Source organism: Scyliorhinus torazame, chromosome 5, assembly GCF_047496885.1.
Source record: "Scyliorhinus torazame isolate Kashiwa2021f chromosome 5, sScyTor2.1, whole genome shotgun sequence".
Classification (NCBI taxonomy): domain Eukaryota; kingdom Metazoa; phylum Chordata; class Chondrichthyes; order Carcharhiniformes; family Scyliorhinidae; genus Scyliorhinus; species Scyliorhinus torazame.
In genome coordinates this window covers 189,952,269-189,973,473 of record NC_092711.1, presented here as the reverse complement: position 1 = coordinate 189,973,473, position 21,205 = coordinate 189,952,269, and the positions used below count along the sequence as shown (strand labels likewise).

At 47.7% G+C, this 21,205-nt stretch overlaps 1 pseudogene; it reads left to right on the top strand.

Annotated features, from left to right (window-relative positions):
* LOC140418091 (putative divalent cation/proton antiporter TMEM165) overlaps window positions 1-21,205 on the top strand; it is a 181,587-nt pseudogene that overhangs the window by 135,799 nt on the left and 24,583 nt on the right.

The window sequence follows — 21,205 nt, the reverse complement described above, 5'->3', positions numbered from 1 at the left end:
AGGGGACTCAACGGCCCAGTGAAAAGATCCAGAGTCCTCAGCCACCTAAGAAACATGAAGGCAGACATTACCTTCCTCTAAGAGGGGCTGCTTTAGCACACTGGGCTAAATCGCTGGCTTTGAAAGCAGACTAAAACAGACCAGCAGCACAGTTCAATTCCTATGCCAGCCTCCCCGAACAGGCGCTGGAATGTGGCGACTAGGGGCTTTTCACAGTAACTTCATTTGAAGCCTACTTGTGACAATAAGCAATATTCATTCATTTAAGAGACGCACCTGAGAGAGCAGGATCGACTGGGGCTAAGAAAGGACTCGGTGGGACAGACCTACCATTCCTGTTACGGGACGAGGGCCAGGGGGTGGCAATACTGATCAGCAAATGGACGATGTTTAGGGCGACAAAGACGGTTATGGACCCGGGGGGGGGGGGGGGGGCGGTCCGTCATGGTCCGGGGTGTACTAGTTAGCGTGTATGCATCCAACTGGAACATCACGAGCTTCATCAAGAAGATCATGGCAGAAGTCCCTGACATAGCGACGCACCGGCTAATCATGGGCGGGACTTCAACTGTGTACAGGATCCAAAGACTGACAACACAAACCACAAAACGGGGAAAACGGTCAAGCATGGCAAGGGAACTCGGTTACTTTATGGAACAGGTAGGAGCGGTGGACCCCTGGAGGTTCACCCACCCAGGGGAGAAGGGGTTTTCCTTCTTCCCAGTACACAACGAATACACCAGAATTGACTTTTTTTGGGAGGGAAAACGGTGTTTCCGGGGATAGACAAAGTGGAATACTCCACAATTGTGATATCAGACCATGCTCCACGCTACATGGACGTGAGGCTGGAGACGGGCAGAGCCCAACGCCGTACATGGAGGTTCGACGTTGCCCTATTAGCTGAAAAGGCCTTTACCAAAGATATGTCGCAGGCCATAGCAGAGTACACTGAGAACAACCAGAACAGGGAGGTCTCACTTTCCACGTTCTGGGAAGCGCTAAAGGCCGTACTAAGAGGGGAAATCATCACTTTCAAAGCGCGAAAAGACAGGGAGGAAAGGGAGGCTAGCCAGCAGCTGGTCGACTCCATACTGAGGGACGCCGTCAGTGTCCCTGCTGATTTCATCTGTGGGAAGTGCACCCATCTCCAGCTCCTCAGCAACCGCGTTAGGGAACTGCAGCTGGAGCTGAATGAACTTCGGATTATTCGGGAGGCAGAGGTGGTCATAGGTAGAAGCTTCAGGGATGTAGTTACACCGAAGAATAAAGATAGATAGGTGATGGTGAGAGGGGCTGGGAGGCAGCAATGAGTACAGGGATCCCCTGTGGTCGTTCCCCTTAGTGACACGTATACCGCTTTCGATACTGTTGGAGACGACGACTTACCAGGGGTAAGCCATGGGGTACAGGTCTCTGGCACAGAGTCTGTCCCTGTTGCTCAGAAGGGAAGTGGGTAGAGGAGGAGAGCATTAGTCATTGGAGACTCCATAGTTAGGGGGATAGATAGGAGATTCTGTGGGAACGAGAGAGAGTCGCCGTTGGTGTGTTGCCTCCCAGGTGCCAGGGTGCATGATGTCTCGGATCATGTTTTCTGCATCCTTAAGCGGGGGGGGGGGGGGGGGCGGGGGGAGCAGCCCCAAGTCGTGGTCCACATAGGTACCAACGACATAGGTAGGAAAAGGGCTAGGGATGTAATGCAGGAATTCAGGGAACTAAGGTGGAAACTTAGATCTAGGACAAACAGGTATTATCTCTGGGTTCTTACCCGTGTCACGTGCTAGCGAGACGAGGAATAGGGAGACAGAGGAGTTGAACACGTGGCTACAGAGATGGTGCAGGAGGGAGGGTGTCAGATTTTTGAATAATTGTGGCACATTCTGGGGTCGGTGGGACCTCTACAAACGGGATGGTCTACACCTGGACCAGAGGGGTACCAATATCCTCGGGGGGGGGGGGGGGGGTGAAATTTGCTAATGCTCTTCGGAAGGGTTTAAACTAGTTAAGCAGGGGCTTGAGAACCTGAATTGTACTTCCAGTCGACAGGAGGTCATGAGTAAGGTTTCAAAGTTGCAGGAGTGTACCGGCAGGCAGGAAGGTGGTTTAAAGTGTGTCTTCTTCAATGCCAGGTGCATGCGGAGTAAGGTGGGTGAACTTGCGGCATGGGTTGGTACCTGGGACTTCCATGTTGTGGCCATTTCGGAGACATGGAGAGCAGGGACAGGAATGGTTGTTGCAGGTGCCAGGGTTTAGATATTTCAGTAAGCCCAGGGAAGGTGGTAAAAGAGGGGAAGGGGTTGTATTGTTAGTCAAGGACAGTATTAAGGTGGCAGAAACGACGTTTGATGAGGACTCGTCTACTGAGGCAGTATGGGCTGAGGTTACAAACAGGAAAGGAGAGGTCACCCTGTTAGGGGTTTTCTGTAGGCCTCCGAAAAGTTCCAGAGATGTAGAGGAAAGGATTGCAAAGTTGATTCTGGATCGGAGCGAAAGCAACAGGTTAGTTGTTATGGGGGACTTTAACTTTCCAAATATTGACTGGAAACGCTATAGTTCGAGTACTTTAGATGGATCCGTTTTTGTCCAGTGTGTGCAGGAGGGTTTCCTGACACAGTATGTAGATAGGCCAACGAAGGACGAGGCTATATTGGATTTGGTACTGGGTAATGAACCAGGGCAGGTGTTAGATTTGGAGGTAGGTGAGCACTTTGGGGATAGTGACCACAATTCGATTACGTTTACCTTAGTGATGGAAAGGGATAGGTATATACCGCATGGCAAGAGTTATATCTGGGGGAAGGCAATTTTGATGCGATGAGGCAAGACTTAGGATGCATCGGATGGAGAGGAAATCTGCAGGGGATGGGCACCATGGAAATGTGGAACTTGTTCAATAAACAGCTACTGCGTGTCCTTGATAGGTATGTACCTGTCAGGCAGGGAGGAAGTGGTCGAGCGAGGGAATTGTGGTTTACTAAAGCAGTCGAAACACTTGACAAGAGGACGAAGGAGGCTTATGTAAAGATGAGATATGAAGGTTAAGTTAGGGCGCTCGAGAGTTACAAGTTAGCTAGGAAGGACTTAAAGAGAGAGCTAAGAAGAGCGAGGAGGGGACATGAGATGTCTTTGGCAGGTAGGATCAAGGATAACCCTAAATCTTTCTATAGATATGTGAGGAATAAAAGAATGACTAGTGTAAGAGTAGGGCCAGTCAAGGACAGTTGTGGGAAGTTGTGCGCGGAGTCCGAGGAGATAGGAGAGGTGCTAAATGAATATTTTTCGTTAGTATTCGCACAGGAAAAAGACAATGTTGTCAAGGAGAATACTGAGATTCAGGCTACTAGACTAGAAGGGCTTGAGGTTCATAAGGAGGAGGTGCTAACAATTCTAGAAAGTGTGAAATAGGATGGGATTTATCCTAGGATTCTCTGGGAAGCTAGGGAGGAGATTGCTGAGCCTTTAGCTTTGATCTTTAAGTCATCTTTTTCTGCAGGAATAGTGCCAGAAGACTGGAGGATCGCAAATGTTGTCCCCTTGTTCAAGGAGGGGAGTAGAGACAACCCCAGTAACTATAGACCAGTGAGCCTTACTTCTGTTGTGGGCAAAATCTTGGAATGGTTTATAAGAGATAGGATGTATAATCATCTGGAAAGGAATAATTTGATTAGAGATAGTCAACACGGTTTTGTGAAGGGTAGGTCGTGCCTCACAAACCTTATTGAGTTCTTTGAGAAGGTGACCAGACAGGTGGATGAGGGTAAAGCAATTGATGTAGTGTATGAGGATTTCAGTAAAGCATTTGATAAGGTTCCCCGCGGTAGGCTACTGCAGAAAATACGGAGGCATGGGATTCAGGGTGATTTAGCAGTTTGGGTCAGAAATTGGCTAGCTGGAAGAAGGCAAAGGGTGGTGGTTGATGGGAAATGTTCAGACTGGAGTCCAGTTACTAGTGGTGTACCACAAGGATCTATTTTGGGGCCACTGCTGTTTGTCATGTATATAAGTGACCTGCAGGAGGGCATAGAAAATGGGTGGGTAAATTTGCAGATGACACTAAAGTTGGTGGAGTTGTGGACAGTGCGGAAGGATGTTACAAGTTACAGAGGGACATAGATAAGCTGCAGCGCTGGGCTTAGATGTGGCAAATGGAGTTTAATGCAGAAATGTGTGAGCTGATTCATTTTGGAAGGAATAACAGGAAGACTGAGTACTGGGCTAATGGTAAGATTCTTGGCAGTGTGGATGAGCAGAGAGATCTCGGTGTCCATGTACATAGATCCCTGAAAGTTGCCACCCAGGTTGAGGAGTTTGTTAAGAAGGCGTACGGTGTGTTCGCTTTTATTGGTAGAGGGATTGAGTTTAGGAGCCATGAGGTCATGTTGCAGCTGTACAAAACTCTGGTGCGGCCGCATTTGGAGTATTGCGTGCAATTCTGGTCGCTGCATGATAGGAAGCATGTGGAAATGTTACAAAGGAGATTTACCAGAATGTTGCCTTGTATGGAGGAAAGATCTTATGACCAAAGGCTGTGGGACTTCAGGCTGTTTTAGTTGGAGAGAAAAGGGTTATAGAACATAGAACAATACAGCGCAGTACAGGCCCTTCGGCCCACGATGTTGCACCGAAACAAAAGCCATCTAACCTACACTATGCCATTATCATCCATATGTTTATCCAATAAACTTTTAAATGCCCTCAATGTTGGCGAGTTCACTACTGTAGCAGGTAGGGCATTCCACGGCCTCACTACTCTTTGCGTAAAGAACCTACCTCTGACCTCTGTCCTATATCTATTACCCCTCAGTTTAAAGTTATGTCCCCTCGTGCCAGCCATATCCATCCGCGGGAGAAGGCTCTCACTGTCCACCCTATCCAACCCCCTGATCATTTTGTATGCCTCTATTAAGTCTCCTCTTAACCTTCTTCTCTCCAACGAAAACAACCTCAAGTCCGTCAGCCTTTCCTCATAAGATTTTCCCTCCATACCAGGCAACATCCTGGTAAATCTCCTCTGCACCCGCTCCAAAGCCTCCACGTCCTTCCTATAATGCGGTGACCAGAACTGTACGCAATACTCCAAATGCGGCCGGACCAGAGTTCTGTACAGCTGCAACATGACCTCCCGACTCCGGAACTCAATCCCTCTACCAATAAAGGCCAACACTCCATAGGCCTTCTTCACAACCCTATCAACCTGGGTGGCAACTTTCAGGGATCTATGTACATGGACACCTAGATCCCTCTGCTCAGCCACACTTTCAAGAACTTTACCATTAGCCAAATATTCCGCATTCCTGTTATTCCTTCCAAAGTGAATCACCTCACACTTCTCTACATTAAACTCCATTTGCCACCTCTCAGCCCAGCTCTGCAGCTTATCTATATCCCTCTGTAACCTGCTACATCCTTCCACACTATCGACAACACCACCGACTTTAGTATCGTCTGCAAATTTACTCACCCACCCTTCTGCGCCTTCCTCTAGGTCATTGATAAAAATGACAAACAGCAACGGCCCCAGAACAGATCCTTGTGGTACTCCACTTGTGACTGTACTCCATTCTGACCATTTCCCATCAACCACCACCCTCTGTCTTCTTTCAGCTAGCCAATTTCTGATCCACATCTCTAAATCACCCTCAATCCCCAGCCTCCGTATTTTTTGCAATAGCCTACCGTGGGGAACCTTATCAAACGCTTTGCTGAAATCCATATACACCACATCAACTGCTCTACCCTCGTCTACCTGTTCAGTCACCTTCTCAAAGAACTCAATAAGGTTTGTGAGGCATGACCTACCCTTCACAAAGCCATGCTGACTATCCCTGATCATATTATTCCTATCTAGATGATTATAAATCTTGTCCCTTATAATCCCCTCCAAGACTTTACCCACTACAGACGTGAGGCTCACCGGTCTATAGTTGCCGGGGTTGTCTCTGCTCCCCTTTTTGAACAAAGGGACCACATTTGCTGTCCTCCAGTCCTCTGGCACTATTCCTGTAGCCAATGATGACATAAAAATCAAACCCAAAGGTCCAGCAATCTCTTCCCTGGCCTCCCATAGAATCCTAGGATAAATCCCATCTGGTCCCGGGGACTTATCTATTTTCAGCCTGTCCAGAATTGCCAACACCTCTTCCCTACGTACCTCAATGCCATCTATTCTATTAGCCTGGGGCTCAGCATTCTCCTCCACAACATTATCTTTTTCCTGAGTGAATACTGACGAAAAATATTCATTTAGTATCTCGCCTATCTCTTCAGACTCCACACACAATTTCCCATCCCTGTCCTTGACTGGTCCTACTCTTTCCCTAGTCATTCGCTTATTCCTGACATACCTATAGAAAGCTTTTGGGTTTTCCTTGATCCTTCCTGCCAAATACTTCTCATGTCCCCTCCTTGCTCGTCTTAGCTCTCTCTTTAGATCCTTCCTCGCTACCTTGTAACTATCCATCGCCCCAACCGAAACTTCACACTTCATCTTCACATAGGCCTTCTTCTTCCTCTTAACAAGAGATTCCACTTCCTTGGTAAACCACGGTTCCCTCGCTCGACGCCTTCCTCCCTGTCTGACCGGTACATACTTATCAAGAACACGCAGTAGCTGATCCTTGAACAAGCCCCACTTATCCAGTGTGCCGAACACTTGCAGCCTACTTCTCCACCTTATCCCCCCCAAGTCACGTCTAATGGCATCAGAATTGCCCTTCCCCCAGCTATAACTCTTGCCCTGCGGTGTATACTTATCCCTTTCCATCATTAACGTAAACGTCACCGAATTGTGGTCACTGTCCCCAAAGTGCTCTCCTACCTCCAAATCCAACACCTGGCCTGGTTCATTACCCAAAACCAAATCCAACGTGGCCTCGCCTCTTGTTGGCCTGTCAACATATTGTTTCAGGAAACCCTCCTGCACACACTGTACAAAAAACGACCCATCTATTGTACTCGAACTATATATTTTCCAGTCAATATTTGGAAAGTTAAAGTCTCCCATAATAATAACTACCCTGTTACTTTCGCTCATATCCAGAATCATCTTCGCCATCCTTTCCTCTACATCCCTAGAACTATTAGGAGGCCTATAAAAAACTCCCAACAGGGTGACCTCTCCTTTCCTGTTTCTAACTTCAGCCAATACTACCTCGGAAGAAGAGTCCCCATCTAGCATCCTCTCCGCCACCGTAATACTGCTCTTGACTAGCAGCGCCACACCTCCCCCTCTTTTGCCTCCTTCTCTGAGCTTACTAAAACACCTAAACCCCGGAACCTGCAACATCCATTCCTGTCCCTGCTCTATCCATGTCTCCGAAATGGCCACAACATCGAAGTCCCAGGTACCAACCCACGCTGCCAGTTCCCCTACCTTGTTTCGTATACTCCTGGCATTGAAGTAGACACACTTCAAACCACCTACCTGAACGCTGGCCCCCTCCTGCGACGTCAAATCTGTGCTCCTGACCTCTATACTCTCATTCTCCCTTACCCTAAAACTACAATCCAGGTTCCCATGCCCCTGCTGCATTAGTTTAAACCCCCCCCAAAGAGCACTAACAAATCTCCCCCCCAGGATATTTGTGCCCCTCAGGTTTAGATGTAGACCATCCTGTCTGTAGAGGTCCCACCTTCCCCAGAAAGAGCCCCAGTTATCCAAAAATCTGAAACCCTCCCGCCTGCACCATCCCTGTAGCCACGTGTTTAAATGCTCTCTCTCCCTATTCCTCATCTCACTATCACGTGGCACGGGCAACAACCCAGAGATAACAACTCTGTTTGTTCTAGTTCTGAGCTTCCATCCTAGCTCCCTGAAAGCCTGCCTGACATCCTTGTCCCCTTTCCTACCGATGTCGTTGGTGCCAATGTGGACCACGACTTGGGGCTGCTCCCCCTCCCCCCTAAGGACCCGGAAAACACGATCCGAGACATCACGTACCCTTGCACCTGGGAGGCAACATACCAAACGAGAGTCTCTCACGCTCCCACAAAATCTCCTATCTGTGCCCCTGACTATAGAGTCCCCAATTACTAATGCTCTGCTCCTCTCCCCCCTTCCCTTCTGAGCAACAGGGACAGACTCCGTGCCAGAGGCCCGTACCCCATGGCTTACCCCTGGTAAGTCGTCCCCCCCACAAGTATCCAAAGCGGTATACTTGTTTCTCAGGGGAACGACCGCAGGGGATCCCTGCACTGACTGTTTTTTCCCAGTCCCTCTTACAGTTACCCACCTATCTCCAATCTTTGGTGTAACTAATTCCCTGAAGCTGCTATCTATGACCCCTTCTGCCTCCCGAATGATCCGAAGTTCTTCCAACTCCAGCTCCAGTTCCCTAACTCGGTCTTGGAGGAGCTGGAGATGGCAGCACTTCCTGCAGGTAAAATCAGCAGGGTTAAGAGGTGGCTTCATTGAGGCATACAAGATCATCAGAGGATTGGATAGGGTGGACAGTGAGAGCCTTTTTCCTCAGATGGTGATGTCTAGCACGAGGGGACATAGCTTTAAATTGAGGGGAGATAGATATAGGACAGATGTCAGAGGTAGGTTCTTTACTCAGAGAGTAGTAAGTGCGTGGAATGCCCTGCCTGCAACAGTAGTGGACTCGCCAACACTAAGGGCATTCAAATGGTCATTGGATAGACATATGGACGATAAGGGAATAGTGTAGATGGGTTTTAGAGTGGTTTCACAGGTCGGCGCAACATCGAGGGCTGAAGGGCCTGTACTGAGCTGTAATGTTCTATGTTCTATACTGGAGGTAGACCGTATATACCCTGAGACACCGACCGTAGAGCTCCTGGCGGAGAGGAAAGAGTTACAAAGGAACTTTGATCTGCTCTCCGCCAGGAAAGCAGTGCATCAACTCCGCCAGGCGCGTGTGACCCTATGCGAACATGGAAACAAAGCCAGCCGCCTGCTGACACACCAGCTGAGAAAGCAGGCAGCCACGAGAGAAATTGCACAAATCAGGGGTACTAGAGGCACATCAGAAACAGAACACAGAAAAGATCAACAAAGCCTTCAGGGCCTTTTACCAAGGGCTGTACAGCTCAGAGCCCCCAATGGGGGAGTCCGGGATGAAACGGTTCCTTGATGGACTGGACATACAGGTCGTGGGGGAGGGCAGAAAATGGGGCCTGGAAGCACCACTAGCACTGGGAGAGATCATGGACAGCATTAGCTCCATGTAGGCAGGGAAGGCGCCGGAACCAGGCGGGCTCCCGGCAGACTTCTACAAAGAATTTGCAACAGCACTGGCCCCGCACCTGCGGGAGATGTTCACAGACTCGCTGGCAAAGGGCACACTGCCACCCACGATAGCACAGGCCTCAATCTTGCTGATACCTAAGAAAGATAAAGACCCAACGGAATGTCGGTCATACAGACCCATCTCACTGCTGAATGCAGATGCCAAAATACTGGCCAAGGTTCTAGCCAAAAGGCTAGAAGACTGCGTGCCAGAGGTCGTCACAGAGGTCTGGACGGGATTTGTCAAAGGTAGACAGCTAACTTCGAACATTAGGCGCCTGCTGTACATGGTAATGACCCCACCCGGGGAGAGAACACCAGAGGTGATCGTCTTCCTAGATGCAGAAAAGGCCTTCGACAGAGTCGAATGGAAATACATCATAGAGGTACTGGAGTGGTTCTGGCTTGGAATGGGATTCACCTCCTGGGTAAACATCCTATACAACACTCCCATGGCGAGCGTATGGACAAACAATACCAACTCCCAATACTTCCAGCTGCACAGGGGCAACAGACAACGATGCCCACTGTCGCGGCTGCTTTTCGCTCTCGCGGTCGAGCCACTAGCAATTGCGCTCAGAGCAGCAAAAAGCTGGAGGGGGATCCAAAGGGGAAGCAGAGAGCACAGAGTTTCACTCTATGCTCCTCTACATTTTGGACCGACAAAGCAGCATGGATGGAATCATCGCACTCCTGAAAGAGTTTGGCGCCTTCTCGGGCTACAAACTCAACATGAGTTGAGACCTCAAAGGTAGTAATCTCAGGATTGCTACCAGTGCCACGAGCTAGTCAGAGTAGGAATGTCAGGATAGAGAGGATGAATGCGTGGCTCGAGAGATGGTGCAAGAGGGAGGGATTCAAATTCCTGGGAAATTGGAACCGATTTTTGGGGAGGTGGGACCAGTACAAACCGGACGGTCTGCACCTGGGCAGGACTGGAACCGATGTCCTAATGTGGCAGGGGGATGGGAACCGATGCAGGAAGTTGGAAGGTAGTAAAACAGGGACAGAAATAACAGGCAGTAAGGGGGAAAGTGTAAGGCAGAGAAGCCATAGTCAAAAATCAAAAAGGGCGACAGTACAAGGTACAGTGACTGAGGGGGAGCTCAGTGAATAGGACCAGGAATACTAAAAGAAATAAAACGGGAAGTGAAATCATTAATGGTAAGCGGCAGGTTGTTACAGGAAGATGTGGGTTCGACGACAAGGAAAATTAGGAGAAAGGTTAAGAGGAAATATAACTTAGGAGAGGTTACTGATCGAGGTGTTAAGATTCAGAACAGAGGTAAAAAAGCCAACATAAGTGTACTTTACCTGAATGCTCGTAGCATTCGGAATAAGGTAAATGAGTTGATGGCGCAAATCATCGTGAATGACTGTGATTTAGTGGCCATTACTGAAACATGGTTAAAGGATGGTCACGACTGGGAGTTAAATATCCGAGGGTATCAAACTTTTCGGAAGGACAGAGTGGATGGTAAGGGAGGTGGTGTAGCTCTGTTATTTAAGGATGACATCCGGGCAACAGTAAGGGATGACATTGGTGCTATGGAGGATAAGGTTGAATCCATTTGGGTGGAAATCAGGAAGAGTAAGGCGGAAAAGTCACTGATAGGAGTAATCTATAGGCCACCAAATAGTAACATTATGGTGGGGCAGGCAGTAAACAAAGAAATAACAGATGCATGTAGAAATGGTACAGCAGTTATCATGGGGGATTTTAATCTACATGTTGATTGGTTTAACCAGGTCGGTCAAGGCAGCCTTGAGGAGGAGTTTATAGAATGTATCCGCGATAGTTTCCTCGAACAGTATGTAATGGAACCTACGAGGGAACAAGCGGTCCTAGATCTGGTCGTGTGTAATGAGACAGGATTGATTCAGGATCTCATAGTTAGGGATCCTCTCGGAAGGAGCGATCACAACATGGTGGAATTTAAAATACTGATGGTGGGTGAGAAGGTATAATCAAGCACTAGTGTTTTGTGCTTAAACAAAGGAGATTACAATGGGATGAGAGAAGAACTAGCTAAGGTAGACTGGGATCAAAGACATTATGGTGAAACAGTTGAGGAACAGTGGAGAACATTCCAAGTGATTTTTCACAGTGCCCAGCAAAGGTTTATACCAACAAAAAGGAAGGACGGTAAAAAGAGGGGAAATCGACCGTGGATATCTAAGGAAATAAGGGAGAGTATCAAATTGAAGGAAAAAACATACAAAGTAGCAAAGATCAGTGGGAGACTAGAGGACTGGGAAATCTTTAGGGGGCAACAGAAAGCTACTAAAAAAGCTATAAAGAAGAGTAAGATAGATTCTGAGAGTAAACTTGCTCAGAATATAAAAACAGATAGTAAAAGTTTCTACAAATGCATAAAACAAAAAAGAGTGGCTAAGGTAAATATTGGTCCTTTAGAGGATGAGAAGGGAGATTTAATAATGGGAGATGAGGAAATCGCTGAGGAACTGAACAGGTTTCTTGGGTCGGTCTTCACAGTGGAAGACACAAATAACATGCCAGTGACTGATGGAAATGAGGCTATGACAGGTGAGGACCTTGAGAGGATTGTTATCACCAAGGAGGTAGTGATGGGCAAGCTAATGGGGCTAAAGGTAGACAAGTCTCCTGGACCTGATGGAATGCATCCCAGAGTGCTAAAAGTGATGGCTAGGGAAATTGCAAATGCACTAGTGATAATTTACCAAAATTCACTAGACTCTGGGGTGGTCCCGGCGGATTGGAAATTAGCAAACGTGACACCACTGTTTAAAAAAGGAGTTAGGCAGAAAGTGGGTAATTATAGGCCAGTGAGCTTAACTTCGGTAGTAGGGAAGATGCTGGAATCTATCATCAAGGAAGAAATAGCGAGGCATCTGGATGGAAATTGTCGCATTGGACAGGCGCAGCATGGGTTCATAAAGGGCAGGTCGTGCCTAACTAATTTAGTGGAATTTTTTGAGGACATTAACAGTGCAGTAGATAACAGGGAGCCAATGGATGTGGTATATCTGGATTTCCAGAAAGCCTTTGACAAGGTGCCACACAAAAGGTTGTTGCATAAGATAAAGATGCATGGCATTAAGGGGAAAGTAGGAGCATGGATAGAGGATTGGTTAATTAATAGAAAGCAAAGAGTGGGGATTAATGGGTGTTTCTCTGGTTGGCAATCAGTAGCTAGTGGTGTCCCTCAGGGATCAGTGTTGGGCCCACAACTGTTCACAATTTACATAGATGATTTGGAGTTGGGGACCAAGGGCAATGTGTCCACATTTGCAGACGACACTAAGATAAGTGGTAAAGCAAAAAGTGCAGAGGATACTGGAAGTCTGGAGAGGGATTTGGACAGGCTAAGTGAATGGGCTAGGGTCTGGCAGATGGAATACAATGTTGACAAATGTGAGGTTATCCATTTTGGTAAGAATAACGGCAAAAGGGATTATTATTTAAATGATAAAAAATTAAAACATGCTGCTGTGCAGAGAGATATGGGTGTGCTAGTGCATGAGTCGCAGAAAGTTGGTTTTCAGGTGCAACAGGTGATTAAGAAGGCAAATGGAATTTTGTCCTTCATTGCTAGAGGGATGGAGTTTAAGACTAGGGAGGTTATGCTGCAATTGTATAAGGTGTTAGTGAGGCCACACCTGGAGTATTGTGTTCAGTTTTGGTCTCCTTACTTGAGAAAGGACGTACTGGCACTGGAGGGTGTGCAGAGGAGATTCACTAGGTTAATCCCAGAGCTGAAGGGGTTGGATTACGAGGAGAGGTTGAGTAGACTGGGACTGTACTCGTTGGAATTTAGAAGGATGAGGGGGGATCTTATAGAAACATATAAGATTATGAAGGGAATAGATAGGGTAGATGCGGGCAGGTTGTTTCCACTGGTGGGTGAAAGCAGAACTAGGGGGCATAGCCTCAAAATAAGGGGAAGTAGATTTAGGACTGAGTTTAGGAGGAACTTCTTCACCCAAAGGGTTGTGAATCTATGGAATTCCTTGCCCAGTGAAGCAGTAGAGGCTCCTTCATTAAATGTTTTTAAGATAAAGATAGATAGTTTTTTGAAGAATAAAGGGATGAAGGGTTATGGTGTTCGGGCCGGAAAGTGGAGCTGAGTCCACAAAAGATCAGCCATGATCTCATTGAATGGCGGAGCAGGCTCGAGTGGCCAGATGGCCTACTCCTGCTCCTAGTTCTTATGTTCTTATGAGCAAAAGCGAGATCTTCCCGGTACACCCACAAGTAGGCAGCACTAATGGGACTGCCGTTTAAACAAGCCCGACATATATTCCGCTACATGGGGATCCAAATAGCCCATGACTGGAAAGGGATCCACAAATGGAACCTCACCAGTCTGACAGAGGAAGTAAAAAAGGACCTGCAAAGATGGAACACACTCACACTCTCCCTCCCGGGGAGAGTCCAGACGATCAAAATGAACGTGCTGCCCAGGTACCTCTTCCTATTCAGATCCATCCAGATCTACATCCCCAAGGCCTTTTTCAAAGCAGTAGACAAACTAATCATGGCGTTCGTATGGGGGGGGGGGATGATAATGCTAGGATCCCAATGAAGGTCTTACAAAAAACAAAACCCTGGGTTGGGGAGGGGGAGGGGGGCTAGCCCCGGGGGGGGGGGGGGGGGCTAGCCCCGGGGGGGGGGGGGGGGCGCTAGCCCTCCCAAACCTGCAATTCTATCAGTGGGCGGCGACGGCCGAGCGAATAAGAGGATGGATCAAGGAGCCAGAAGCCGAAAGGGTGTGCGCGGAGGAGGCCTCCTGCAGGGGGACCTCCCTCCGAGCCCTCGCCATGGCAGCACTCCCATCCCCACCCAAAATACATTCCAGCAGCCCGGTGGTGACAGCCACCCTCCAGTCCTGGAACCAACTCCGGCAGCAATTTGGCCTGACCAGAATGTCGGACAAAGCTCCCATCTGCAACAACCATAGGTTCACATCAGCGCTGACTGACGCCACCTTCAAAAGGTGGGGACAGGACTTAGGGACACTGACAGTCTGGGACTGATACACGGACGGCAGGATCGCAACGCTGGACGAACTGACAGAGAAATTCCAGCTAGCCAGGGGGAACGAGCGAAGGTACCTGGAAGCCAAAATCCTCCTACGAAAGGAGACAAGGACATACCCACAACCGCCACGACAGACATTACTGGAAGAGTTGCTGGACGTAAGCATACTAGAGAAAGGAAACTAGCGACATGTATGACCGACTGCTAGAAGGGGCCGACACCGTACTTGTCGCAACAAAAATGAAATGGGAGGAGGACATGGGGATCAAAATAGGGTGGGGACTATGGAGTGAAGCACTGCATGTGGTTAACTCCACCTCCACGTGTGCAAGGCTCAGCCTGACGCAACTAAAAGTGGTACATAGAGCCCACTTAACAAGAACTCGCATGGCTAAGTTCTTCCCGGAGGTCGATGTGAACGGTGCCAAGGAGGCGGGGCCAACCACGCCCACATGTTCTGTCTTGCCCAAGACTTGTGGAATACTGGACAGCCTTCTTCGAGGCAATGTCCAAAGTGCTGGGGGTGAGGGTGGAGGCATGTCCGAAAGTGGCGGTGTTCGGGATTTCAGACCAGCCAGATATTTCCCTGGGAAGGAGGCAGACGCCCTTGCCTTTGCCTCCCTGATCGCCCGGCGTAGAATCATGTTTGGCTAGCGGTCAGCAGCACCACCCAAAGCTGCAGACTGGCTCTCCGACATCACGGAATCTCTACAAATGGAGAAAATCAAATTCGCCATCCGAGGGTCAGATGACGGCTTCCACAGAACGTGGGAGCCATTCACCCAATTGTTCCGGGATCTGTAGCCAACAAACAAGCGGAAGAGTAGCCAGGTAACCAAGAACCAGGTGAAAGTAGCCAAAACATGAGAGGGAGAGATAGACGAGGGGGGGGGGGGGGGGGGGGGGGGTTGCAGCTAAATATAAGAGGAAGGAAAGGCGAAGGCCGGCTGAAGCGGAAATGAGCACAGGACGACAACGGCAGTGAAATCCGCCCGGGAAAAGCAAGGGACCACATCAGCACCTCACTCATTCGTGTATTGCCCTCCGTAAGTGTCACTCCGGCACCCAAATGTATATCTGCAACCCCCCCCCCCCCCCCCCCACTGCTTACTTATGTGTGTAAATAATTTTGCCACGTGTACAGAGTTGTTGCTGTTGAGCGGGTGCATAACACCCTACCAGTTACATTATTTGATTTTGTATTTCTCTCGTGTTGTTCCTTTTTTTTCTCTCCCTTTGTGATTTGTGTGTGTGTGCCCTTCTCTTCTTCTATATATATATATATCATATCCTGTCTACATAACGGCAAATATACTTTGTTCAAAAACCCAATAAAAAAACTTATAAAAAAAGTTGAACACTTTCACACGTATCGTAAAGAGCAGAGCCAAGGGTTGGAAGCAGATATTCAAAGATGGAATCAGTGTTTAACTAATCTTCTTGTTTTTGGACTTTAAGCCTCTGCTGGTAAAGTCCCAAATTCCGTATGGATCACGAATCGCACTATCAATATTAATAATAGAGACAGGGTATTGTGTTATATAGACAGAGACATGGACTGGTGGAACATGGACTGAGGCATCCTAAAAATTCTATATAAAGGTGGCAACAAGGAGTGGAGTAATGAGCGAGACAAAGCCCCATGGAAAGCAATCAGGAACATGTTCTAGTTTAGTGCAGAGAGAGAGACAGGGAATCATAGAATCATAGAACCCCTACAGTGCAAAAGGATCCCATTCAGCCCACCGAGTCTGCACCAATCTTCTCAAAGAGTACCAAGCTTACTCCCCCACCCAACACCATGAATCCTTCATCTCACCTACACATCCTTTTGGATGCTAAGTGGCCAATCCACTAAACCTGCACATAGTTGGACTGTTGGAGGACACGTGAGCATCCAGAGGAAACCCACGCAGACAGAGTAATAATCTGAAAACTCACACAGACAGTGACCCAAGGCTGAAATTAAACTCGTGACCCAAGGCTGAAATTAAACTCAGGCCCCTGGCGCGTGATGCAGCGGTGCTAACCATGCCACCATGCTGGCATGGTGTCGTATCTATTGAGCCATGATATTTGTCATATTAGCGGGGATATGGTTCAGTGAAGTCATGACTCAAAGTGCCTCATAGCATATAAAGAGTACCTCGGTCAAGTATATATACCAAAAAGATTGGGCTGTGAGGTGGTGGCGTAGTGGTATTGTCACTGGATTAGTAATTAAGCAAACCCAGGGTAATGTTCTGGGAACCTCGAATCCCAACAGGACAAATGGTCGAACTTGAATTGAAGTAAAATCTGGAACGAATGATAACCATGAAACCAGTGACCGTTTAGAAAACATCTGGTTCACTCATGCCCTTTATGAAAGGAAATCTATCGTCCTTCTCTGGTCTGGCCAAAATGTGACTCCAGACCGCCAGCAATGTGGTTCATTCTTAAATGCCCTCACGGATGGGCAACACATGTTGGCCCTCCAAACGACGCACACATCCCATGAACGAATAAAGAAAAAAAAGAAACAGTTGAGACGTGACATGTCGATTTCAGCAGGAGCAGTGCGCAAGTGATTTCTGGGAGACCTTCACCGGAGCAGGCTAGTCAATTTCAGCGGGAGCAGTGCGCAACTGATTTCTGGGAGGTAAGTTTCTCCTTTAAAAACACTTACCTTCACAGGAGCAGGCCAGTCGATTCCAGCGGGAGCAGTGCGCAAGTGATTTCTGGGAGACCTTCACAGGAGCAGGCGAGTCAATTTCAGCGGGAGCAGTGCGCAACTGATTTCTGGGAGGTAAGTTTCTCCTTGAAAAACACTTACCTTCACAGGAGCAGGCCAGTCGATTCCAGCGGGAGCAGTGCGCAAGTGATTTCTGGGAGACCTTCACAGGAGCAGGCGAGTCAATTTCAGCGGGAGCGGTGCGAAAGTGATTTCTGGGAGACCTTCACAGGAGCAGGCTAGTCAATTTCAGCGGGAGCAGTGCGCAAGTGATTTCTGGGAGGTAAGTTTCTCCTTGAAAAACACTTACCTTCACAGGAGCAGGCCAGTCGATTTCAGCGGGAGCAGTGCGCAAGTGATTTCTGGGAGGTAAGTTTCTCCTTTAAAAAAAACCCACTTATTTTCTGTTTTATTTTTTTTCGACCCGCGGACTTCTGTGAAGACCGCCCCCCCCTCCAACCAATAAATTCTGGTGGAGAGGAAACCCGAGACACGTGTAGTGTCTCCCACCCGCCCTCCTCCTCTAACCTAATAATAAGACCCATTGGAGTGAGGTAAGTGCCATATTATATTATTATTATTAGCATTATTATATTATATTATTAGCATTGCGCAGGTCAAGGAGACACAGCCGGAGTGAGAGAGATACAGACAGTGAAAATTTGCTAGTTTGGTGCAGTAAGGTAACCAGGAAAGGTAAGTGGTTAATCTAATTGTGCTGTTTTTCAATTAAAAGTGCAGGGTAGTGTCTGATTGGCTGAAGCTGCCCCCACCATAAACTTAAATTAAACTAATTAATTAATTAGAGATGGCGGGTCAGGTGATGTGCTTGAGCTGCTTGATGTGGGAGCTGGCAGGTCCCATTGCGAGCTGCAGCGACCACATCTGCAGTAAGTGTTGGCTGCTCGAAGAGCTCCGGCTCAGAGTTGATGAGCTGGAGTCTGAGCTTCAAACACTGAGACACATCCGGGAGGGGGAGACTTACCTGGACACTGTGTTTCAGGAGGCAGTCACACCTGTCAGAGTAAGTAGTTTAAATCCTGGTAGTGGCCAGGGACAGCAGGGTGTGACTGCAAGTCAGGCAGGTAAAGGGAACCAGCAGTCAGGAACTCAGGAGCCTCAGCCCTTGACTCTGTCCAACAGGTATGAGGCACTTGCTCCCTGTGTGGATGGCGAACAGGGTTGCAGGAAGGATGAGTCAGCTGACCAAGGCACCATGGTTCAGCAGGCCATTCAAGGGGAGGGAGTAAATAGGCAAGTTGTAGTTGTAGGGGATTCTATTATCAGGGGGATAGATAGTATCCTTTGTGAGCAGGATAAAGAGTCCCGCATGGTATGTTGCCTGCCCGGTGCTAGGGTGCGGGACATCTCTGACCGGCTTGAAAGGATACTGGAGAGGGAGGGGAAGGATCCAGTTGTTGTGGTCCATGTTGGTACCAACAACATAGGCAAGTCTAGGAAAGAGGACCGGTTTAGAGATTATAAAGAGCTAGGATGCAAATTAAAAAACAGGTCCTCAAGGGTCATAATCTCCGGATTACTCCCCAAGCCACGTGCAAATTGGCATAGGGAGGCAAGAATAAGGGAAGTTAACACGTGGCTGAAAGAGTTGTGTGGGAATGAGGGGTTCCTTTTCATGGGACACTGGCATCAGTTTTGGGACAGGGGGACCTATACCGTTGGGATGGTCTCCACCTGAATTGAGCTGGGACCAGTGTTCTGGCGAAAAGAGTAAATAGGGTGGTCAATAGGACTTTAAATTAAAGATTGGGGGGGAAGGGAAAGTCAGGGAACCAAGAGGTGAAGTAATCAGTGGGAAGCGTAGCTGCTTAGGAATACAAAAAAGCACGAAAAGACAGAACTCAGGAGAGGTTACAATAGTCCCCATCCCACAAAGTATGACACAGTGTATGGAAAGGCTCAGTAAACCAAGGTTCACCACACTAAGAAAACAAAAAGGGACGGTCACTAGAGAATTAGAGGTGCCTATATTTAAATGCGCGCAGTGTACGGAACAAGGTAGATGAGCTTGTGGCCCAGATTGTGACTGGCAGGTATGATGTGGTAGGCATCACAGAGACATGGTTGCAGGGGGTTCATGACTGGCATTTAAACATCCAGGGATTCACAACCTATCGAAAAGACAGAGAGGTGGGCAGAGGGGGCGGGGTTGCCTTGTTAATTAGGAATGAAATTAAATCAATAGCACTAAACGACATGGGGTCGGATGATGTGGCGTCTGTGTGGGTAGAGTTGAGGAACCACAAAGGCAAAAAAACCATAATGGGAGTTATGTACAGGCCTCCTAACAGTGGTCAGGACCAGGGGCACAAGATGCACCACGAAATAGAAAGTGCATGTCTGAAAGGCAAGGTCACAGTGATCATGGGGGACTTTATTATGCAGGTGGACTGGGTAAATAATACTGCCAGTGGACCAAAGGAAAGGGAATTCATTGAATGTTTACAGGAGGGCTTTTTGGAACAGCTTGTGATGGAGCCCACGAGGGAACAGGCTATTCTGGACTTAGTGTTATGTAATGAGCCAGACTTGGTAAAAGATCTTAAAGTAAGGGAACACTTAGGAGGCAGTGATCATAATATGGTCGAATTCAATCTCCAATTTGAAATAAAGAAGGTAGAATCAGATGTAAAGGTGTTACAGTTCAATAAAGGTAACTACAGGGGCATGAGGGAGGAACTGACGAAAATCGACTGGGAGCAGACCCTAGTGGGAAAGACAGTAGAACAGCAATGGCAGGAGTTTCTGGGAGTTATTGAGGACACAGTACAGAGGTTCACCCCAAAGAAAAGAAAGGTTATCAGAGGGGCGATAAGGCAGCCATGGCTGACAAAGGAAGTTAGGGAATGCATCAAAGCAAAAGAGAAAGCCTATAATGTGGCAAAGAGTAGTGGGAAGTCAGAAGATTGGGAAGATTACAAAAACAAACAGAGGATAACAAAGAGAGAGATAAGGAAAGAGAGGATCAAATTTGAAGGTAGGCTAGCCAGTAACATTAGGAATGATAGTAAAAGTTTCTTTAAATTCGTTAAAAACAAACGGGAGGCAAAAGTTGACATTGGGCTGCTCCAAAATGACGCTGGTAATTTTGTGATGGGAGACATGGAAATAGCCGAGGAACTGAATAAGTACTTTGCGTCAATCTTCACAGTAGAAGACATGAGTAATATCCCAACAATTCCGGAGAGTCAAGGGACAGAGTTGAATATGGTAGCCATCACAAAGGAGAAAGTGCTAGAGAAACTAAGAGGTCTAAAAATTGACAAATCTCCGGGCCCAGATGGTCTACATCCTAGAGTTCTAAAGGAGATAGCTGAAGAAATAGTGGAGGCGTTGGTGATGATGTTTCAACAGTCACTGGAGTCAGGGAAAGTACCAGAGGATTGGAAAATTGCTGTTGTAACCCCACTGTTCAAGAAGGGAACAAGGAAAAAGATGGAAAATTATAGGCCAATTAGCCTGACCTCAGTTGTTGGCAAGATTCTAGAATCCATTGTTAAGGATGAGATTTCTAAATTCTTGGAAGTGCAGCGTCGGATTAGGACAAGTCAGCATGGATTTAATAAGGGGTCGTGCCTGACAAACCTGTTAGAGTTCTTTGAAGAGAAAACAAATAGGTTAGACCAAGGAGAGCCAATGGATGTTATCTATCTTGACTTCCAAAAGGCCTTTGATAAGGTGCCTCACGGGAGACTGCTGAGTAAAGTAAGGGCACATGGTATTCGAGGCAAGGTACTAACATGGATTGACGATTGGCTGCCAGGCAGAAGGCAGAGAGTTGGGATAAAAGTTTATTTTTCGGAATGGCAACCGGTGACGAGTGGTGTCCCGCAGGGTTCAGTGTTGGGACCACAGCTGTTCTCTTTATATATTAGCGATCTAAATAACGGGACTGAGGGCATTCTGGCTAAGTTTGCCGATGGTACGAAGATAGGCGGAGGGGCAGGTAGTATGGAGGAGGTGGGGAGGCTTCAGAAAGATTTAGACAGTTGAGGAGAGTAGTCCAAGAAATGGCTGATGAAATTCAACGTGGGCAAGTGCGAGGTCTTGCACTTTGGAAAAAAGAATAGAGGCATGGACTATTTTCTAAACGGTGACAAAATTCATAATGCTGAAGTGCAAAGGGACTTGGGAGTCCTAGTCCAGGATTCTCTAAAGGTAAACTTGCAGGTTGAGTCCGTAATTAAGAAAGCAAATG